Below are 24670 nucleotides of genomic sequence, written 5' to 3' on the forward strand. Positions count from 1 at the left end.
AATGGGATATTTTACCGAAGGGATTCAAATCTCAGGAGCCGGAGAACTAGGGAGTGAGGATTCCAAGGAATGCATGGGCTGGTACTTATGTAGTTCCCAGATACAGACCCCTGACAGGTGGTCGCTGCACGTACGTTGTAACTGCATGACCCATTCTGTATTTGTGGACAACGCAGGTGTGTATCCTTAGTCAGCCATGTACTGGCCATATTAACATGGCGGTGCGCTCCTATGGAATGCATTTACTATGTAATTCTTTCTGGCGCACACATGCACCATAGAACATTTATACCACCTAATGGGTTACTTGTCGTAGTTAACATGGGATATGAGTGGGGGGTTGGGGAAGTTGCTTGAATATTATATGAAGGGCATGTCACTGCTCATTGTCACTATTGAGACTGTTAATGTGCAATTGTGACAAGCTCTACCAGCTGATTAATGTAAACAAGGATGATTTCTTCATGATGTATATCTTTGAAAATGCAATAACGTGTGTTACAAAAAATAAAATGAATGAAACCCTTAATATTAAGATTCAGTGTGATTTGAAATATTGCAGCATACAAAATGCTAAATTGGGCAACTGTTTTCTTACAAGCTCAGTTTAAAAGTCCTGAGCTGATGTAACAGAATAAATGGAAATGAACAAATGGACATTGTTGGCAGTGATTTGATGGGTTCATGATATCACAGGTTTTAGTCTTATGGAAATGGAAGTTGAAGAACCGGCCCTTTATGGGCCTGGCGGCGCAGGGCACGCCTGAGATCTCCGAGTTCACCTGCCTTGTTGTACAGAGACACGGAACACTCTGTCAGCGTAGAAAACCTTAATTTATTAGCTGCAGCTATGCACAGTTATCCTGTTATCCTAGAAGTACATCAATGGTAGGTTCTCAGGAGACTGCCACTTCGCTCCGTGGCTTACAGTCTTTTATAGCAATATGCACTCACATAAAAAACACTCCCAATGAGCAAAATATTTAGCCAATAGGAAATCAATCAAAACAAGGCCCCACGTAACCAGAACATCCTTCCCTTGAGTCTTGTTCTTGCCCAACTCCATAAGTCAATAAATGACGGCACCTATAGGTCAATCAGTAATGACAGGATGTGTTTGTGTGCTTCAAAGGACAACTTGCGAAAATAGGATAATGCGGAGAAAGAATACCGTAGGCCAGCAGATAAGACGAGGCAGGGAAAGAATACTGAAGACCAACAGATAGTTGGGACAAGGATTAGTCAGTCAAGACAAGGATTAGTCAGTTTGGCTAGTTCCTGGAATTAGCTTCACAACAAGGAAGAGAGGGGTTATTCGACACGCAGTAGTACAAAGGGCAAAAACACTCCATTCGCCGAGCTGCCTGAGTGAAGGCAACACAAAATAGCGACGGAATACAAAATGGAGTCGAAGCTGAATTACCTCAGACCCTCCTTTTGCCATTACTCAGGCAAAACACACAGACTCACGTTAATCTGAGTCAATGTCAATAGCCATGAGGTCGTCAAGCTGTTGCTGCAACATCATTTTCATATTTTCTACTTTCTGAGAGATAGGGCTTGGGACACACATGGTGGCACAAAGGCCGCAGATAGCGGGACCATATTGTAGACAGAGGCAACATGAAAAATTAATGGCCAAAGTCACTCCAACGAAAGTCAGTACCTTCCATCCCCATGTGGACAGTAATCCCCAAAACCATTCTGTCAAAGACCAGGTTCCTTCATCCTGGTGGATGGACTCAGCGATCAGGTGCAATTTAGAGATGTCCTGGTATACTGTAGGGGCATTGTCAGGTATGTAAATGCAACAGCTGGATCCAATCAATTTACATACTCCACCAGGGTCCGCTAGAATGATATCTAAAACCATTCTGTTTTGTAATGTCATAAGGCGATCCGCCTGAAGCTCGGCTGTGAGGTTACTCAGTGCCCCCACAGTTTCATCTATCGTTGCCTCAACAACTCGAACAAGATGCCTTATGTTTCTGCTATTGGCCATAGGGACCCAGAATGGGAGGAACCCTTTGAAAAAGTCGCCTCCCTCTTGTCCTGCTGTATCTTCTGGATCAATGACGCCTCTCCTGTACCTATTTCTGTGATGTCCTGAAGGGGCGGTATATGTCGGAGGGAGGAGAAAAGCCACGTAACATGTCCCTGAAAAATTGGCTGGTAACCATGTATAGGCCCTATCATGGCAAACGAAATACGTTCCCTGAGATGCCACTAACGGTGGAGAAGTCTGGGATGCATAAGTATATGTGCTCGCACAAGAGCTCGTTCCCAATTGGGCCTTAACATTCTGACCATGTCCTCGGAGACATAGGTGGCCTCGGTGGGGTACAGTCCATATGGGTGGGGATCTCTTTCGTCTGGCCCTATCCGTAAGGCTAGTAACGTAATGGGTCACATTCCAGCCAATGTATGCCCGTCGTTCGTCAGCGGGGAACTCATTAATTTTACTATAATGCTTAGACATAGCCACCATTCCCTTCGCCAGAGGGTCATGACTAACGTCAACCCCACCCCCATATGGACCAACAGGGTGCCGGGGTTGGTTCTCGTAAGCATTAGAAAACATAGATGTATAAGCCCAAGCGGACCCCTTCAGGGAAAAAGGTAAGACTAAATATGGCATCCCTTTATCCGTAGTATGGGGCAAGAGCCCACAAACCCAACAATCGGTGGTATTGACCACCAATTGATGCTGATGCAACAATTGAATGAATGAATTATTGAAATACTCCATTCTCCTTCTTTGCTCATGTTCTGGTAACGTATGTAACTGGTGCGGGGAAGCAGTGATGCGAAAAGGCACGGGTAAATGCTGGGAGGTAGGTGTAGGTGTCTGCCGCACAGTATAAATAATCCAACCCACACAAGCCAATATAACACATAAAAATATCAAAATACACAATGTTATACCACATCTATTATATAATAATTTGCAATATTTCTTCTTCATTTTAGCCTTCTTATCATTTTCCTTTAGTATAGCAGAATCCATCCTCTAAATGTTGCTCGTGGCAGTCTTTCTTCTTCACTCAGCTGTGATTATCAGCCGTCCTTTGACACTGCAAGTCCCGCAGGCCTATTGCCACGACTCAGTTCACAAACTAAGGCTCTTACCACGACCCTGCAACCTAATTGGATGGCCAGTGTCTCTGAAGAGCGCAACCAAAAGAAAACTTCTCAATTGTCTCTAGCCGCTCTAGGCCTCAAGTTGTATCTTGTTTTATTTGGCACCGTCTGATCCTGGAAAAGTGTCTCTGGATTGGTCGTGTTCAACCTAAGGTGTAGTGGTACAGCTTCCTGCAGAACATCATCATCCTCTTTCTCAGAACTAGTCCAATCTAGGTGTGCATCACTGAAAGGTACAAATCGGGGGACCCTTTCACCTTCAAAATCGCCAATACCTTCATGGACCCACTGGTCGTAAGGCAAGGGTAAAGGTACCTTCTTACAATGTACACCGTGTATCCAGTTTTTCTTGCCGACCACCTTCACAGCTGTGCGTGTTGTCAACAATACGGGGCTCTCTCCAGCGAGGCTCCAAGTTCTTTGATCTCTGGAAGTTCTTCACGCACACCCAATCGCCGGGTTGTATGGTATGGCCAGGATCAGTGGAAGCCTGATGCAAGGCGTCTTGTACCTGTTGGTGAAGGACACGCAATTTAGTGGTGAGGTCGTGTAAATAATCAATCAACAACGGATGCTCTATCTCGGAATACTTCTTTGGCCTTGGGACTCCCCAGACATTTGCTGGGCGTCCAAACACAACCTCGTAGGGACTGAGTCCCATACGGGAATGGACAGTTGTTCTAGTAGACAAAAGGGCCAAGGGTAAAGCATCGGGCCAGGCAAGACCCGTGCTGGCCTTTATCTTCGCGAGCTTGAGCTTAAGAGTTCCATTATAGCATTCCACCAAACCTGCTGACTGAGGGTGGTTTGCCGCATGAAATTTATGTCTGCCACCGAGACCTGCACACACTTTCTGCATTATCTGACCCACGAATTTGCTTCCGTTGTCACTCCAGAGGATTCGAGGCAAGCCAAACCTCGGGAAAAACTCCTTCAAAAGGACTTTAGCCGTAGACAGAGCAGTATTATCCTTTAGGGGGTAGGCCTCTATCCATCTAGAAAAGGCACACACCACCACAAGGACATACTTCAGATTGTTACATCGCTCCATGTCAATGTAATCTATTTGCAACACCTCAAAAGGGTACGTTGGAGGAGCAAAATGGACTGCTGGGGTTGGTGTTCCCTTCCCTGGATTGTGCATCAAGCAAACAATACAGTGCTTAACCAGATTATCTGCGCATTTAGGGATTCCCGCATTCTGCCATACGGGGACCAAAAGATTACATATCCCTTTAGCGCTGATGTGGGCTGGACCATGCGCCATGGTAACTCCTGGAAGCACATAGGCGTCTGGTAACAGCCAGCGCTGATGTTCCGACAATTCTGTCCTACACCCTGTCGCGTCCAACGTTCCGGTATCTTCTCTCCACTCACTTAGTTCTTGCTCTGTAGCTTCTGCCTGGATCATTTTCACACTTTCTACGGTGTCCTCACACATCACTCCTTGTCTGACCCATCTAGCAGGGCCCGCAACATACATGCGGCTTGTAATCTCTGGCTGTCTCTTTCGCTGTCTGATCTGCAAAGGCATTTCCTCGACCCACATCATCAGTGATCCTCTTTGCGCACTACACTTGACAATTGCTATCTGATTGGGCAAGGTAAGTGATTCTAGAAGGTCATTTACCAACTGGCCTTGCTGTATCTTAGTGCCGTGGGAGGTGAGAAACCCTCTTTCCCTCTACAAGCTGCCAAAACAGTGGGCCACTCCAAACGCATACTGGCTATCAGTGTACACATTCACTCTTTTTCCTTCAGCCAACACACAAGCTCTAGTCAGAGCTATCAATTCAGCTGCCTGGACTGAATTGTGCCTAATGCGTGCTGTTTCCACAATTGTATACAAGTAGTAACTGCATAGGCCAAGGTCGTCTCACCATTGGGGAGCTTAAAACAGGAACCATCCACCCATAGGATCCCATCCGGGTTTAAGAGTGGAGTATCTTTCAACTCAATTCTACCTTTTGTCTCTTCTTCTGTGTGGAGGAAACAATCATGCTGCTGGTGAGTAGCTGTTTCTACTGGGATCGGTAACAGTGTGGCTGGGTTTAGGGAATTGCATCGTTTTATATGTACATGGCTGGCCAAGAGCGTCAGCTTGTACCCTGACAAGCGGACGCTCGTAAGGTGTAAGAGTCTTTGTTCTATTTAGGAGGGTATCTACTGCATGCGGCACCATGACAATAAGAGTATTATCCAATACCAATCCAGCAGACTGGCGAATGGAAACTGCTGCTGCAGCTGTGGCTTTTAGACAGCTGGGTAACGCCTTGGCCACTGGGTCTAATGTGGCCGAAAAATAGGCACATGGGCGCTGCTTGTCCCCAAATTGTTGCTTTAAAACTGATAATGCGCAACCTTCTCTCTCATGGACGTAGAGTGTGAAAGGCTTACTGTAATTAGGAGTACCTAGCACAGGAGCAGAGCACAAGGAAGTACGTAAATCAGAAAAACTTTTCTGACATTCCGCAGTCCAAGGGAGAGGGTGGGGTGTATCTTTGAGAGTGAGTGCCAACAAAGGTTTTGCTAGCAAAGAAAAATTTGGAATCCACTGTCTACAATGAGAGGTAATGCCCAAAAAGGCACGCACCTCCTTTTGTGTACATGGTACAGACATTTGAGCAATTGCTTGGATACGTTCTGGGGTCGATCGCCGTCCCTCCTTCGACAAGAGATGACCTAAATAGGTAACCTCTTGGCCACAATATTGCAATTTAGAGGGTGAAACCTTGTGATGAAGGTCAGACAAGTGACGTAACAGTAAAATAGTAACCTGTTTACATATGTCCTCAGAATCAGCAGCAACCAACAGGTCATCTACGTATTGAATGAGGGTGGCACCTGGGGGCAAGGAGAGAGTATCGAGCTGCGTTTTCAAAGCTTGACTGTAAATGGAGGGACTCTCGCAATAGCCTTGAGGAGCACACTTGAACCGGAAGCTTCGGCCTCCTAAAGAGAAGCCGAAAATATCCCTACTTTCCTCAGCACTGGGAATGCTGAAGAAAGCGTTCTTAAGTTCGATTACAGAAAACCAAGCGGCCGAAGCAGGTATCATTGTCAATAGGGCAGTAATATCTGGGACGACAGGAAATTGGGGTATAACAATCTTGTTGACCTCCCGCAGGTCAATCACAAAGCGATAAACGGGTGGCTGGGAAGAGTCACTACGTTTAATAACAGGTAAAACAGGACTATTGCATACATTTCCCCTTGTCTCTTCAACCACGCCTTTCTGAACCAAATCATTAATAATAGCCAAGAGAGCTCTTTCACCATCACTGGAAATCTTGTACTGGGGAATGCGGGGTAACTTAACATTGGATTTGAGGGTGACGATGTAGGACGGGAGCTGCAAAAGGCCAACATCATTGGGGCCTGTAGCCCAGAGGTTGACAGGAAGGGAGCGCAATTCAAGTGGGAGTTGGTCTTTAGACAAATACGCCGGGGAAATCAATTTCTTACCTAAAGTGAGGTGTACACCAGAAGGGGAACAATGCAGCGTCGAGTACAGTCTTTTTAATAAATCCAAACCTAACAAATTTTCACCACATCCAGTTGTCAAAATAAGTGGAGCCTCCAAATCATAAGGACCTATTGAGATGGGCAGAGGGCAAGAAACTGGGTTATGAACTGGGGCGCCAGAAAATCCTACGGAAACATTCGTTAAGCCAGACACAGGTGCCCCAGGGAGTTTAGAGTGGATGATAGAACTCTTCGTTGCACCAGTGTCCAATAGAAATGGCTCTGAAACACCTAGTGCAACTACTTCAACATAAGGCCCTTTCTGGTCCACTGGAACTGATATGACTCCCTCACTTTGTCTATGGCTGTCCTAGCTAGTATGAAAACCTTGACTCTCATCCTCGGTATAATAATCATCATTGTAATAATTGGCAGACTGGGCATTTTGCTGGTCGAAATAGTTCATGGAGGTTTGAGGGGGAAAAGGGCGCTGGTCATAAGATGATTTACCTCGCCCCCTACCCCTGGGTATCGACTGGTAGCCACCTCGGCCTCGCGGCCTAGGCATATCACCAGCACACTGCAACAAAGCCAGGCAATTATTCTTGAAGTGACTTTCCTCCTTACAATAAGCGCATTGATTTGGACCCAGTGGAGGCCGTGGAACAAAGGGCTCAGGGTTCTGCAGCAGCTTCTGGAATTGGGGAAGTGGCTGGAACTGGCTCTGAGCAAGGCGAGGGGGATAAGCCTGTTGCAATAGAACTTTCGTTTTTAAGTCCCTAGTCTTTTTATCCAGTTTGTCCTTTTCCTCTTTATCCCTATTTTCATAATACTGAGCAGTAGACAATATCTGGGCAGAAGAGGAAACGGCCCACGAACTTTCGGAATCCTTCAATTTATTGCAACAGTCAGGGAGCAAATTAAACACAAATTTATCTACAAACAATCGTTGCCCTCCTTCCGTGCTCATATCCTGAACACTGTGATCAAGAAACGTCTCCTCAAATCGAGTAAAAAAGTCGGAGACGCTTTCATCTTTCTTCTGCTTACAGGCAGCTAGCTTATCCTAGTTACCTTGCAGAGGGGGCATCATAGTTTTAATTAAAGCAATGATCCTAACGGGAAGGTCTGCAATTAAAGCATAAGGTTTAGCACCACCCACTTGGAGTCCATCTGCGACAAGTATAGCAGCCCAATCACCTCCCAATTCTTGGGCATGGTCCTCTTTCCGAATCTTAGCCCACAATGGCTGTGGGACCACATTTCCCATTAGCATGTCAATATCGGCCAAATTCATAATGCATGCATCAACAGTCTGGGACAACTCTTTGTAATAACCAGCATGATTTTTACGGGGGTCGGGTAAGGATTGTTTGAGTGCCAGAGCCTCAGATCTTTTCCAAGGAACATGTACCCATACACGTTGAAAGTGAGCGGGTATAGGGGGATTAGCGCCCTGGGCTGTAACCGCATCTCTCCACACCGGGGGAACCTCTCTCATAGGATAGTGTTTTAGATTCCTTCGGACAGAAGAATCGTGTTCAGGCAAAGACCGGTAAGTGAACATTGTTCTAAAGGTGACAAGCGTCCTTATAGCATCCTCAACCTCAGCGCCCACAATGATCCCTTTGCCAAAGTCAGCCTGCGCATCTAGCAGACCCTGGGGGGCTAATCCTAATCCCACATCCTCCCACTCTTGACCAAGAACGACACACATGGTATCAAAAACATGCATTTGGGTTGGCGCATCCCACTGCTGAAAAGTGTCCATGATGTCTTGTATACTATACGGGGGACCATTCGTGATCCACTTGCGGGCGAGGAGATCTAACGCATCTCGTTCTTCGGGACCTGGAAGCTGACTACGGGTCTGCCTACGAGGAAGAACAGGAGTCATGTTTAATGACCCAAAGAAAGGGGACAAAAGGCCAGAAACTGTGTCAACCATCCGCTTACGAACTGAGGGGGAATTCGTCATAAGGACAGGGGACAAAGTATTAGGCGGGGCAGAAGAGGGGGTGACAGGTATAGAGGGAGTCAGGGGAAAAGGAAGGGGTGGGGTCAGTGATACCGGAAGGGGCTGTGGCGGTGGAGAAGGGACTGGTTGGGGAACCACAGGAGGCTGAGCGGGTGGCAATAGTAGGGGTGCATTAGCACCCGGTGCATAGGGCGGGGGTAATCTCAAAAGGTGAGAAATTAAAGGATCCTTTTCGGGGTCAGCATCCTTGGCTGCAGGGGAAATAGGCAGCGCCGGATAACACTTATCCACCACCATACGATGTTGTCTATCTAAAACCTCAATCGCATATTCAGTCTCATTTTCTGTGAACTGCTTGGCAGCCTGTATAACAGACATGCCCTTCTCCTTCTTATCTTTTTTTGCTTGTTTAATTTCTTTCTGTTTGGCTTCCTTGCGCCAAAGGCGAAAGGTGTCAAACATAGCCGGCTGGGCTTTTCTCTTAAACAATATAGCTTCCAAATTATCCAATATATCAGGCTCGAAACTACCATTCTGTGGCCACTGCAAAACACCATTCTTTCTCGTATAGCGAACGCATGCCTCGTTAAAAGTAATGGGGCCGACACCATGTTTAAAATAGAGTTCATAGGTGGGAGTTCCGGCCGGAGGAATTGGACAAGAGTCCTCCAGTCGGGAATCCCTATCACAACAACAACAACACCATCTTTTAAACTTACTGAAACCAGGCATCGTTATTTTACTGGCCTCCTTACAAACATCAACACAGCACAAAATGTACTCACCCCTTCGGCTTCGGCTTTTGCAAAAGCCGAATCAAAGAAAAAAGAAAAAACAAAGAAGTGGGAGCTACCCACTATTACTTAACCAAATGTTCTCTCACGCCAACAGAGGTCCGTCTAACGTCTCGCAATGCCAGTCGTTACCAAAGGGGACCAAGGCAGGGCGGCAGTCAGGGCAGCAATCACTAGCAGCCATTGGAAAGGAGAAGCAGCGCTGCAAAGACCTTCGGTCCACTTTCAACATGCAGGGGTCGATCGCGTGGTGCGCTTCCTCTGGAATTTCATTGCGGGGCTCCTCACGACCCTCGGGCTTGACCACGACCTCTGAAGCCACCCCACGTTGGGCGCCAGTTGAAGAACCGCGCCTTTATGGGCCTGGCAGGCGCGGGGCACGCCTGAGATCTCCGAGTTCACCTGCCTTGTTGTACAGAGACACGGAACACTCTGTCAGCGTAGAAAACCTTAATTTATTAGCTGCTGCTATGCACAGTTATCCTAGAAGTACATCAATGGTAGGTTCTCAGGAGACTGCCACTTCGCTCCGTGGCTTACAGTCTTTTATAGCAATATGCACTCACATAAAAAACACTCCCAATGCGCAAAATATTTAGCCAATAGGAAAACATTCAAAACAAGGCCCCACGTAACCAGAACGTCCTTCCCTTGAGTCTTATTCTTGCCCAACTCCATAAGTCAATCTATGACGGCACCTATAGGTCAATCAGTAATGACAGGACGTGTTTGTGTGCTTCAAAGGACAACTTGCGAAAATAGGATAATGCGGAGAAAGAATACCGAAGGCCAGCAGATAAGACGAGGCAGGGAAAGAATACTGAAGACCAACAGATAGTTGGGACAAGGATTAGTCAGTCTAGACAAGGATTAGTCAGTTTGGCTAGTTCCTGGAATTGGCTTCACAACAAGGAAGGGAGGGGTTATTCGACACGCAGCAGTACAAAGTGCAAAAACACTCCGTTCGCCGAGCTGCCTGAGTGAGGGCAACACAAAATGGCGACGGAATACAAAATGGAGTCGAAGCTGAATTACCTCAAAGTGATGCTAACCTGCTTGCCAGACTAACTCTGTTCTGTTGTGTACTAAGGGACTATTTGTTCTTTAATCTACCCATTCCAATGTCGATTCCAACTAAAGATGCAGGAGGGGAGCAGGTACTTTCTAGTCTGTCTCCGAGTCAGCCCTCAGCCAAGAGTTGTCTGAGTTGAACAATTGGATATCAGTATGTTGAGTTTTAATAGTGGTACCAAAGAACAAATATCAACAACCAAAATATCATGAAGGTAAGCATACATTTACTATTCTTAACACTACATTTGCATAAGTTAAAAATATATATATCAGCAAGGTGCAAATATGTGGAGTCAGGTATAGTTAATATACACTTACCTAAATGTATTTAGACTATATTTTGATTAACAATATTTTCACTACAAAGTTATTGTAGCACAGTATTAAAGACTTAATATTGTAGTGCCAAACAGAGTTGAACAGGTTCCTTGTTCAGGATGACGAACCCTTATGGCAATATTCCGAAAATGTGAATGGGGCTAAAGACCAGAATTGCTCCAGGCTTACATCTACAGATTATGAGACCAATTCACAAAGAGCCTCCAGAGAAGTGGAGGAGGCTGTGTGGTTGTGGCGGGATCTCTACACTGATGGCAGGATCTCTGCAATGAGAAATTACAGTACGGAAAACCCACCACAAGTGCGAAAATCCTGCCATGACTGCGCAGGCTGTTTGTGAATCGGGTCCTCAGTTGTCTAATTCTGCTCTTGGATGAGGAGTGCAGAAAATACATTACAGTCACCCTTGTTGCTGTACCTAAGTCTGCAGATTGGCCTGCTTACATTTGTTAATTCTACTTTCATACCACCTGATGAAGTTGGAGTGAAATAAATGCATGGCAATCCACACCTCACGTAAACTGATAGCGGAAAAATTTCCCAAGTCATCTGTGATGCTCTGCTCCAGTCCAATTTTTTCTTTTGAATTCTGGGACTTGTAGTCCTGTTTTTAATTTTAAAAATCTGGGCTCGAGCAGCACGTCATGTATGGACCTGGGAAACGTGGCAGGGGATGTATCCTTTGTAAAGTGACTGGTCTTACCAAGCTTACTGAGAACATTAGTGGAGAAGCGTGGCTCAGTGGTTAGAGGCGGCAGACCCGGAAGCTGAGATCAGCCGTGGACCAGGGTTCGATTCCCCGCCTCGGCGGGTCTCGGGCTCAAAAAATTCCACGGACTCGATAATTCTCGTTCCGGTGCCTACTCAACTCACGGGGTCACACTCTGCGACTCTGGGCAATAGCTTGCTTAATCTCCACTATGGCCCCTCGCGGCGGGATGCCTGGCTTTCACCTTGTGGACACCCTGCCGGGGTATCTCACAGGGGAATACCAGGACGGGTTCCCTAAGCAAGCGCCGAGATGCCTACGGGTAGTCGTGCGCTATACAAGAGCGTAATCATTTCATTTCATTTCATTTCATTTCATTAGAGTAGGCACAATGTTTCAGAGGGATGTATGACGATTCAACGAGGGCCATTTCAATGCGGTCTGTTAGATCGCGGTTTTCACAACGCAAGTCATTACATCGACTTGTGCTGGACTTAGGAATAGTGTAATTACTATTCCAACTCCAGTCTACATACAGTAAGGAAGGTGTACGAAACAGTAATTTACACTATTCCTTTGTCTACAGCGCCCTCCAGTGCAAACGACTTCCGTAGTGAAAACCACGATGTAATAGTACCACGTTGAAATGGATGCGCGGTAAACGATGTCTCCCCTTTCAGATGATCAGTTGCACAATTAGGATGTATGTAAACACACCAACTGTTGGGCCATACAAACCCTGGGTAAAAAAGTAAGGCCCTCAGGTTCACATAATCATCAAACATGCCACTAACCAGAAGTTACAAACTTGTAATTGCGTAAATACCACGATCAATTAAAGTGGTGGCAGATGTATAATAAGTTAGATAGGTTAGAAGGGTGACTGGAAAAGCAAAACCCAGAATAAAACAGTTGTAATATTTCTCATGTTTATAATTTGAAACAAAACTCCATGTTGCAATGGAGGCATGTTAGTTTTTAACCACCGACTAACTCACCCCCCTGAAAGCAGGCTCTCATAAGGTTATATTAAGGAGCAAGAGCGGACCTTTTTTCTACCACATCCAACTTTCCAGAAAGAATAGTGTGAGTCTCTTACAATGACGTCTAATAATGTTCTTATCTCAAGATTCTGCTCTGGAAGAACACAAGGCCACTTTTAAGCATCTTTTCTTACTTAACTCGATACTGCAGAAGACTATCGGAATCCACTATAGGTCTTTGGACCTGGTAGTGGACCAGATTATGAGGGCCATTTAGAGCCTCATGAGAGGCCTGTGAGCCTGCCCTTTCAGTGAAGGCTGTGGCCTCAGTTCACCTGCAGGAGGACCGTCTTTCATATTTAGAGATCACTGTCGGCCTGGTAGAGATGTCTATACCTCCAGTAGAGCTGCTGTTATGGCATCATTTAATCGTGCTTGAGATGTCCACATGACATTGTGAGGGCTGGAACATTCTGATGAATTACAGAATTATTCATTATTATATCTTTGATGCAAGTAGAACTGAACTTACACCACATATATTACAAATCGAAACGAAAAAAAGGATCAATTGCTTAGACGTTGTTCCAGGTTAATGCCTTGCAAAAGTTACGATTTTATCTACTATTATATATTATCAGGAAGACAGTGCTATTGTACTTGCTGTGATGAAGTATGGCCATTAGGTGACACTGGCTCACCCATTCTATATTTTTAGCAATATATTACATTAAAAAGAAAAACTGTGTAGATTTGTTAACATATTTTGGGGCTCATAACGATGTTGGGCAGAAAGCCTCCTCCCGAAACTGACTCGGAATCTGGACCGACCGCCAAAATTATGATACGACTGAACACTGTTCGGTCAGAGTCCCATTGTTCCCAATGGGAGCTCATGTTCTGCCCGACAACCAGCCTTAACACAAGCTCCTATGGGAAAATGGGGTATTTGCGGAAAACCATGCACCATGTCGAAGGCACCACACGGTGCCTGCCACAGAGTGAAGGGTTTTACAGGTACCCCCTCGGCTATCAACCGTAGCCCGTGGAGCCTAGGACCTGCCAAGAACCGATTTGGAATGACTGCATGGTTTACTTTCTGACCGTGAACATTGTAATAGGGCAGTCGACCAAGTCGGTCGGAAGGGCTCTGACACGGTCAAGGACATTCCGACTGTCGGGAGGAGGCTTTCCGCCCAACATCGTAATGAGCCCCAAAAAGTTGAAGAAGCATTACTGCTTACAGCCAAAACTCAGGGACATTACATGATAAGGCACAATGCTATAGTATGTGAGTACATTGTGTGCCTCTACTTGTGAACTCATGAGTCAACATTTCCTGTACGACAATGGACTGCGGTGACTTTACTTATGGACAACATACCCAATATATCAGAAAGCTTGCACAATAAGCATCTGCTTGGGATATTTACTAATCCAGTTCTGAGTCAGTGTAAAACACTGGAGCTTTCTGGTGACAACACATGAATCACATCAACCGAAGTAATTCGGAAAAATATTTACAAATATGTTTGATCACCTTCATTCGATACAAAAGATAATCGTTACAATCGTTATGGGAAAACAAATGAAACACAATGAAACATAACCAAGGACATGGTGTTAACACAGAATTACTCTAAACACATATAAAAGTTAAGTAAAATAAACACGACAAAGATTGGAGAAAGTCCATTGACTACTAAAAGTTAATTCATGATTTTGTGGCTAACTACTCAAAGGGAATAAACCTGAAGCGGTATATGGTAGAAGAGGACAGGAAACACACATTACCTACAGAATGTAAATTCTTAACAGGTTGATAACGGCTAAATAAATCGATCAGACAGTATAAGGAAGACCTGTAGTACATTTAACAGCAATTAATTGGTAGTGAATTTGAAAGCGATATGTTCAAACCAAGCATTGGGGATGGGAAGCTTAAGATGTGATATACTCCAAGGCAGACCAAATGCTAAGTGAATGGAAGAATGAAGTATAAATCGAAAATTGAACCAAAACATACTGACAACTCCAAGGGGAAGTAACAGCAGCTCATATAAGACTGTTTGAGGGGCTGTCTAAAAAGTGAAGCAACTGAGAATGTGTGTAGGAATGGATTTTCTTGTTATTGTGAATTTGAAATTGAAATCCCGAGTGACAAAAAAGATGTTTTAAAAAAAAAAAAGTTAGATCTGAACCAAATAGAAAGCCTACATTTCAAGCAGAATAAAAGGCTGCAGAAGTAGAAAGGGGAAAGAAAACTAAAGGGTGTGTAGAAAAGGAGCCTGCGCAGGAATAAATGTATTTTTGTTTTAGAAACGAAAATAAGAACAGAGGTGAGAGGAGAGCATGACAAGGAGCAGTGAAAGAAGGGAAAGAAAAATAAACTTGAGAATCGGCTGAATAAAATATATATTCCCCTAAAGTGAGAGAAACTCTCCCTTATTGTCTGTGACTCCACAAATATGTTCTATATTACAATGTATAAATACATACACATTCCATGTGATTTATGCATGAAGGTAATGTCCTTGGCTTTGCTGGTACATTTGTGCACACATTGTAGCTATATCACAGTATTTGTGTAATCCTACAATCATCTTAATAAGTACTGCACGATACTGGCTTTCCATTTCAGCATCTAAGTGCAGGGGAAGACATTACTCATGTTTATTGCAGCAATTTATCAGGGAAAATTTGGAAGACGATAATAAATTGGATCCTTTGTTATACAGTGCGATTGTTCAAGAAGATATATAGCCCATTGTGATCTGCATTCTAATTACGAGGGATTAGATCATATCTTTCTTCTGGGTGGCACCGTGTTAGGTTCTGAGGTTTACTAATGTTTCCCGTTTTCAGAAAGCGCCTACACTATCAATATATCTTTAAGCAGCACTACACAGTTAGCAGAAGTAGAAAAAAAGGGCAGTTTAAAAGATGATGAATTTTTGCTGAACCACAGTCGGCGCAAAATATGTAACAGGTCCAATCAGGATGAATCACAAAGGCCACAAAATTATTAATTTTTGTTTCTGTTTCTGTAAATGCATGACATAGGCGCTACAGTGGTTTGTGCAAAGTGTCGCTATGCCAAACATGTTTTATGTTAATATTGCCCCATTCGTGCTAACATTTAAAAGGATTGACGGCCCTGAGCAGCAGGATGTGATCGAGTATCTAACACAGTTCAAAGTGCCGTCTTAAGCAATGTCCGTGTGCACAAATGTGAGCATGTCAGTTGTGGTTGCGCTGAACATGTCACTTACTATTGTGTCAGTAAAACAATCACATTTGGTTATGCGTACTTGGTAGCCATGGGCATGTCTCCATGTCATGTAGCTCTTTGCTAATTGACAAAATTGGCAGACGCGGCGTGCAGAGCCAGCTTAGCCATAGTGCAGGCCAGGACGCAGGCCTGTGGGCAGGGGGCATGGAATTCTGGCCACTGTGGTGCATCTGTGGCCAGCGTTAAACATGATATGGTAATTAGATTTGTGCAATATTGTCTTTGATTCTTTTCACGGACTGAACGTTCAAATCATCATACATTTTTATCAGAGCTCACGGTAGAGGCATGTCACATTTGTGGGCAGATCAGATAATCGGTGGGGTGTCAAAAGCAACAGCATGTTTCTAACATTAAAACCACACAAAAAAAATAAATGTAAAATAAATTAAATGATTTTCACAAGTTCAGAAATAGGCAAACATAATATGTATGTTTCTCTGTGTATTAGCACAAAAAGTTATTGAAAAAAAAATCAGTAACATAGTACGCTTTTTTAAAGATATCATGTATTTATTGGAATAAACTGTGTTTAACCGGCATAGCATGTCTTTCAAATTCAGTACAGACGACTCAATATTTTCTCCTGCGGCTGCTAAAGGGAGTAACATTGAGTGTGGCTAATACCTGCTACCTTGACGACTAGACTGTCAAAGAGTGCTACATAAAAAATAATTCTTAACATCAAGATGTATTTCAATTTGTTCTCTAAAATGATGTTTGAGATTCAGAAATATTTGGTGGTCCGCTTAATATGAAAACTACTGAATGGGATGCATAATTTAGATGGAAAACTTTGGAAGTGTTTTGGTTTGTGTTAATGTTAAAAACTGTACATTCCCTATTGACAATTCGTTTTTCAAAGAGTTACATCGGGCACATAAAGAATTAGCGGCCCGATGTAATAAAGTATTTTGTGGTTGCAAAAAGTGGTTTGCAAAACCTTGTCTTTTTGCTTTGCACATCCTTTTGTAGCACAGGGAGGTCTGAGCAACATGAGATGCCTTCAAGGTGTGCCCAACTTGTGTGAAGAAAGGGCACACCATCATGGGAAGAGGAGTGGCATATGATGCAGTTTGCACCCACTCCCATCCCCAATATGCGCGCTAAAGTTACAGACCCAACACTGAGCGATATGTTGTGTTGTGGAGCATGTCTAAGTATACTCGAAGCCCCCTGACCTCATTTCTGTTAAAACAGTTGCAGAACAGTCAATAAAGTGCTGCTGCTGCTGAGGGAGCCACCGTTCTACAGTGAGTTTTGCATGATATTGGCAGCAGAACCAATGGCATATTTTTGTTGCAGGATCTACGTAGGTATTAGGGGCATCAGGTGTTTTTAAATTACACCAGAGAAATGCCCGCTTCTACTAGAGCAAATCGCCACCATAGCAGCTCAGCTCAATTAAGCTAGATAAGTTCCATTGCGAAATTAGGCTAGAAAGGGCTGCATCAGATGCTGATAGTATTCCAGTAAGTGTCCAAGTGGATTCTGAAGTCAATTTTTCAGCAAAAGAGCAATCACCTTCTGCCGTAGCAGACTCTATATGAAAATGTGGTAACAAAACATTGAAAAATATTTGGACTAATTCTAGGATCGGACCAGTCTCCGTTTCATCTCTGTTGGGGGCAACGTGGAACATATATCTTGTTTGTTACAATATTTAGTTTCTGACGTTGATATTGAAATGCTGTCACCCCCCCCCCCCCCCCCGCCCCCTCCCATTTGTTGTGGGAAATGACCCTTGTCTCTCTCCTTCTTCATGCATTACTAGTAAATATTGTGTGGATGACTTGCAGTTGGTATCACATATGCCTTTGCTGGTGAAGGTAGTCTCAGGTTCTGATGCAGCAAAACATGTATGGTGAATGACTGTATGGCAAGAGCTCAATCGTGTTGCAGTGGTTTAAGCCTCGGAATTTATTTCTCACTGCCTAAATAAATTACATGTACAAATAAATGAGACTAGGTAATGCCTTTACTCAATGTGTTCTAACTTCCCACCTTTTTAAAGGCCTGTGTTAAAGCAAATGATGAGAAAAGAAATAAAGATAATTAGACTAGCGATTATTGTGGTCATTAAAGCATCGATACATACTGGCTCCAAAACAGGACTCTCACTTGATGCCAAGGAAGGATGCTTTGGATAAGAGGAATAAAAACCTATGAAGCTAAGGAGCAGTTCAAGGAACAGTTCAAAGGATCCATGACCTCAGGAACTCCCTTTGAATGTAACTCAAACTGGGATGGAAAATACATTTAAAAGTATGTAACCAAGGAGCATAGCTCCTGGGTTACAGACTTCTGTGTGCTGTATAAATATACAATAGGAAAATTCATATCCTGGCGACGAGAAAAACAAAAGCTCAAGATATGGTTTTCTCACTATTAGTGAACAAGCATGTGTTTATTGCTATTAGCAGAAGGGGAGAAAGTCTGCAAACAGTGCTCTCTCAATCACTCTAAAAATCATGCTTTCTTAAACAAATTCTGCTGGTAGTGGAAATGTACTTAGCAGATTCAAAATCGATGTAAAAAAATCATACTGCAGTGAAGTAAAATTATATTCATTCTTCCCATCTTGTAAAGTTCCTGGTGTTGAAAGCACCAGAATTCTTATCCCAATATGAATTACCTATAAACCAAAGGAGGAAATTATGCATTAAGTAACCACCAACAATTTAACTTTAAACTGCTATTCAGGTTTAGATAACACACTCCACCCGCCTCCTTGCCGGATTTGGTTCTGACAGACTCATGATCAGCAGTTCCGCATGACTAATTACGATGCTTCCGTTCGGGGGGACTCCCATTGAATTCTATGGGAGCCTGTGTTCCAACCAACAACACATGCTCCTGTGGGGAAAAGGGGTGTCTGCGGAAAACCTTGCACCCTTTCACGGCCACCCCATGGTGCCTGCCTCACAGTGCATGGTTTAAAAAGGGTGTCCATTTGGTATCCACACTGGCCCAAACGGGAGGCCTCAGAATGAAGGGGGGCCAGCTAGGGCCCCCAAAGTGAGTTCCAGAAGCCTTTTCGTGTCAGACAGTCCAAGTCAGAGAGGCTGTCGGAATCCAACATCGTAATCGGTCGGTCAGAAATGCTGTCCGTAGAGCTGTATGAATCAGCTCAGAGCGTCTTGGATTCTCCGAGTGTCAGTCTGAACCGATTCGGAATACAAGAACGGTTTCCCATCCGCAGTAATCAGTTGGTCTGAATTGTTTCTGACCGAGTCGGGCAGATGGGTTCCGACACAGTCTAGGTGAATCCTACTGTTGGTCAGAGGCTTTCCACTCGACATCGTAATCGGCTCCTGGGTGCATTTTGGCGATAAATCCTGAAAATCTGCTACAGTATGCGTCAATGAGAAGCATCCTTGTGGAAGCTCAGGCTAATCAATAATGAAAAAGGAAGTTTTACAGGTTTTAATATCTAACAATATCTAACAGTGATCCATCAAGCCTTTCAGGCTATCCTAAGACCAAAGACACCTATGTGAATTGATTGTTTAATCCCACATCAATGTTTACTCACTTGATTTGTTTTGTCACAAGACATTTCCTAATATCAGGGATGCTCATGCTAAACTCTTCTCTTTGGAGGGAATGGCCCAAACAGTAGGCCTTGCAGAAAGTTAAATTTTACTGACATAACATAATTCACTTAATTTTGGGAATTACCCACTATGCTAGTTGCATGAAATTCCCGAAATCACACCAATGTGCCAAGTTACATGTTAAAAAACTTTCTTTTTATTAAACATATGTTTTAGACACTGTGCAGTACAATACATAGATAGAATGACACATTGCAAGTAAAGAATCGAGGAGCTCATACTGCTTCCATTTACAATGCACTATACAGCCATTACATAGGGCTATTTAGTTCAAACTTCTGTATCTCAGCACTGCATCCTACCTTCCATTCCCTCCAAAATTGACATACCTTGATTTATCTCCTATATTTTATCGAAGCATCCCAGATCTTTTCCTATTTGTGAGAAACCTCTACTCTGATAGATGGTCTTCTCCACCTGTTGGCACCAGTCTAGGTCTTTTTCCCAGTCCCCAATTTGTGGAGCCTCACCGCTCCCCATGCTCACACAATATTCCTCTATGCCACTCCATCTGCCAGTCTAAGCCATATTTTAGCATATTTTGTCCAGGCTCTCGCCCTGTCACTCCCAGTATATGCCATTGTGCATCAACCAGGACCTGTAGGCCCACTACTGTTGGCATCAGTCGGGCAATGCCTCCCCAATACTGTTGAATTTTGGGACAGTACCATAGAATGTGAAAGAAGGCGTCGTCTTGTCACACCCTCTAGCGCCAACTTACATAATTATGCTTGCCTATAACAGCAATATTATAGCATGGGAGTGCAGGAACCACATGAACAGTCGGAATTTGAGTGGCTGCTGTTTGGAGAAATTGTGTTTTTTGCACTATTTATTAGCTCGAAATGTACATTTTTGACATGCTGATGCATTTCATGCTAAAATATAGCACTAGATAATGGTCTTGCATATTGTGCATTTTATACAGAATTTTGCTTACTTTTCCTAAAACTGTAATACATATGCAAAAGCATATTATGTAAATTTTGCACACCTCCAACAAAGTAGTTAACATGTATCATATATACAGACTGGTTAGACATTCAGTATTGGTCACAAAGCCTGTCCATTCAATTATATTTTTGACTTTCTGCTATGCAGTTTCTAAAAATCTCAATAATATCATAACAAGAAGGAAGTGGCCATTGGGCACTTTTGATTATTTTATCATTTCCATTGATACCTCACAGTCATTCATTCTCCCAATGCCTATTGAGTGTACACACCATATAACTAAGAGATTAGCTGCTAATCCTGCAGTTGTCACAATTATAAAATATGTTGGAAGTTGAACTTTCAACAATACAGCATAAGCATAATTGTAATATAAGGTAATGTGATATAATGCAAATAGAGCATGTGATAAGCCCCATTTAAGGGGAGATGTGATCCACTAATCAAGCAGTCCTTTGTCCTCCCTATTCAAAATAAGTGGTCTGACATGTAATGTCAATTGATGAAGAGCAATTTCAAAATGATGCAGAAATATTTACATTGTGTTTTAAATACAATGTCATACTCAGGTGTAATGCTTTTTGAAAATCAAGATAGATCCTTTATGGGTGGCACAAGACCAAACATGTATCAATAGAATTAGTGTATATTAACTGAGGCTATGCAATCAGACAGATGACCCAAAAAGTCTGACAATTAGGCATGACCTACAACTTTGGTTCGTACAGTCTCAAGAGTCCTTAAATGCTCACTTGTCGAATCTACATGGTCACATTATTGAACACTCATATAAAGGAATCTTCATGGTTGAAAATATTGTTAGAAGCTAACACACTTTTCAGAAGAGAAAAGATAAAATTCTTTCAAAATATTTAAATAGACCTGAGGACCTTAAGAATTTACCAGAAGTAGTGTTATAATCTAATGGGAATTGGTGGGCCCAACAATTACTACTGTTCTGTCACTGGTTCTCTTGGGTAGGTGCTACGGTGAAACATATGCAATTATAGACTGATAAGACTGATTGACATCATGGCCAAATTATATGTAAATTGGAAATACAGAATTTGAATACTTGGATTCCTGACCAAATATTAATACTTTCTGAACAAGGTGGTTTTCGGGAGGACATTCCACAGCAGACCACTTTTTCACTCTTCAGTCCATAACATGGATTAAATGGAATACACAAGGAGCTTATGGTGTTGTTTTGTTGGCTTCAATGTGGTATTCAATCTGTTGTACAGAGAGGACCTATGGAAAAAGTTGACTGTTTTGAACATACCTTCATTTCTCCGTGATTTGCAATATTTTAATCGGGTATAGGCATAAGTACACCTGACTGGCAAACTCACTGAATGGATTCAGGGACGCTGTTATCTTTTTGTTGCCTTACCGGATTGCTGAAGCTGCCAGAAAGGGAACGCTGCTAGCTTGTGGCCGCTGCCGCTCCTGAAGTCCAAGTTACCACCAATGCGGAGGGGACTCCATTACCCAGAAGTCCATAGTGGTGCTGCCTTAGCGCGTCACCTCCGAGAGCCAGGAGGTGCTCAAAACTGAGGGAGGCCCCACCCAGCGCGGGACGCTGTTATCTTTTTTTGCCCTACCAGATTGCTGAAGCTGCCAGAAAGGGAACGCTGCTAGCTTGTGGCCGCTGCCGCTCCTGAAGTCCAAGTCGCCACCAACTCAGAGGGGACTCCATTACCCAGAAGTCAGTAGTGGCGCTGCCTTAGCGCGTCACCACCGAGCGCCAGGAGGTGCTCAAAACTGAGGGAGGCCCCACGCAGCACGGGACGCGTGCGGGCGAAGCCCGGGCCAAGGGCGGGCCTGTCCCGTGCCCGTCATCGACCGGAAGAGGCTGGGCTGGGCCACCCCCTAACGTTACTACAGGGCTATAAGTAAGACTCTGTGAAGGATTGTCTGTTTTATTGAGGGGGAGACGGACTGTAAAGATTACTTTGCAAATTATATAGTAGATTTCGTTCTGTGTACTGTCCCCAAGATTATTTGATAAAGCTATGACTAAGAATACACGTAAGGGGGGGTAGGAGTGGTAGGGACCCTGGATGCCTTTCTCAATTGTGCAGAAAGTGTGCTTATGCTTGAAATTGAGATCACAGAAATTAGCCTCTCATTAGATCCATTAAGCCTACCCCATGGACCAATTACCGTTGAAGATAAAATTTCTGGCCCAAGGACATGTTCCAAACAACTATCTGTGTCCAGTGGTAGATCTCAGTTAGACTCTCCCCATCAGGCAGCTGATGTTACGAATTCTGGGACTTCTAGTACCTCTGCAGCTTTGGTCAGTAAGGCCCGTACAAGACAAAAGAAAGCTGTAGCAGACCCCGGAAGCACTGCCTTAACCAAGAAAAGGAAAGCACGCAGTGCCCCTAGTACCAGTGCTCAGGTTGCAAAATTAGTCAAGAATAGGAGCACGGATCCTGTAAGGGGAGGGACTACAGTGCCTCCAGTTGAGATAGTTCAGATAGGTCGCACTGGAGTTGATGTAGCAGGTATGGACCGACCATAGCATGGGCAGCTTTATCCAGACCCTAAAGAGTTTAATGAAGCCTTTCTTAAGCAGATCAAAGATCTATTTCTTGTTTTAATGGATTCGCTTATGTGTAGACTAGAAGCAATAGACCATAGGCTAACCAAAATGGAAGACCACCTATTTAAAGCTCCTGCTAACTCTGAAGGGAGTGGTATTAGTGAAGCCTTAGGGCCCATACGGGCAGGAAATTCCTTGAATCCTCAAGTTCAAACACCAGCCCATGCAGATCCCCCAAACCGTATCCCTGCTTCGGTGTGTCCCTCGAATCCTCCTGTACCGGTGACAACAACATCCAGTGTTTTACATTCAAGTAACCAATTTTCAAATGGCCCTGTGTTGAGGCCTCGGGTGGCAGGTAGTGGCAAAAAGTCCACAAGGGTGTTTCTGGATCTACCCCCAGAGGCAACACCATATTGGCAAATGTTCCGCATCTGGGACCACGTGAGGAGGAACATTGGTCTTCACTAAAAAATAAAGCCCTTCACTTTTTGGATGTAAAAACGGGTCTTGGCAATCACTTATTTGAGGAATTCCTGATGGTCAGAAGGGTGGCTTGGGTGGGTAATTACGAAAAAGGTATGGCTGGGGATAGCGTAGTAATTAGTTTGAGATCTCCTAAGTTAGTTAGGTGTATACTGGAAAGGGCAGCGTCCCCCACAATTTGGGAAGATGCTATTAATGTCCTTCCTCTAGGGTTTTTTTATCGTGCAAATCTATCTAACAGAGGGGGTACCCATAGGAATCAGGGACAAGTGCTAGGATCTATCAATCGTGCGGTCCCCATCTGTAATAGATATGAGGTTTTGAGCTCATTGGAAGAAAACGATTGACTGGGTTCCCTATCAAAAGATTGCACTTATGTGTACCCCGCTAACAGGGACACAGGAGAAATGTGTCTCATTAAATATAGTTATCAACAGGGGTTTTTTCAATCTGAACTAATTAACCCGCTAGCTGGCACATATAATAACAAACCTATTATAGAGTCTGTCGAAAGTCCCCCAGAAACATATCGTGAGGATATCAGTCCACAATTAGTTACAGCTGACACAAGTGTTGTGGAAGGAGGTAGCAAGGAGCTCAATGGGGGTGAACTTCTAAATGAGGCACGTAATTTCGGCCTTATTTCATGGAACATTGCCGGGTTGAAAAATAAACTACAGTCATTTGATTGGCTGTCTTTTATTGATACCAACGACATTGTGGTCTTACAAGAGACATGGTTAGTGGATCCGGTATTTATATCTGGTTATATCAAATTTTACAAACCTGCCATTGCTGCGCATAGGGGGAGACCAATGGGGGGCTTACTATTTGGGTAAGGCAGAGTGATAGGTATTCAGTTCAGCAGCTGGATACGGATAGCAATGATATACGAGCAATTAAGATGAGAAGAGAGGGTTTAGAGTACCTGATAATTATTAATGTATATGCCCGAGGTTTTCCCGGAGGACAAGGCTCAGGAACTATTGCCCTTCTAGATTCCTACCTTAATTTGTACAAAGGAGAGAATGATATAGTGGTCGCTGGCGATTTTAATTGCACTTTCGAGCCATTAGACTCTAACGACATAGAATTAGGACAAGAGGAAGATCTGTAATGGGAAATCCCTCAATTAACCCTGGCCCGATCAAGAAATGGTCGGAGGCGGCCATACAGCTCAAAGTTTTATGCCTGGAGCATGGACAGTTAATGACGGTTAATGGGAGGGCTATATCTGACCAGCACGGTTCCCCTACTTATAGTTGTGGGTCAAGAAGAAGTCAC

The sequence above is a fragment of the Lissotriton helveticus genome, chromosome 6, assembly GCF_964261635.1.
Source record: "Lissotriton helveticus chromosome 6, aLisHel1.1, whole genome shotgun sequence".
NCBI lineage: Eukaryota > Metazoa > Chordata > Amphibia > Caudata > Salamandridae > Lissotriton > Lissotriton helveticus.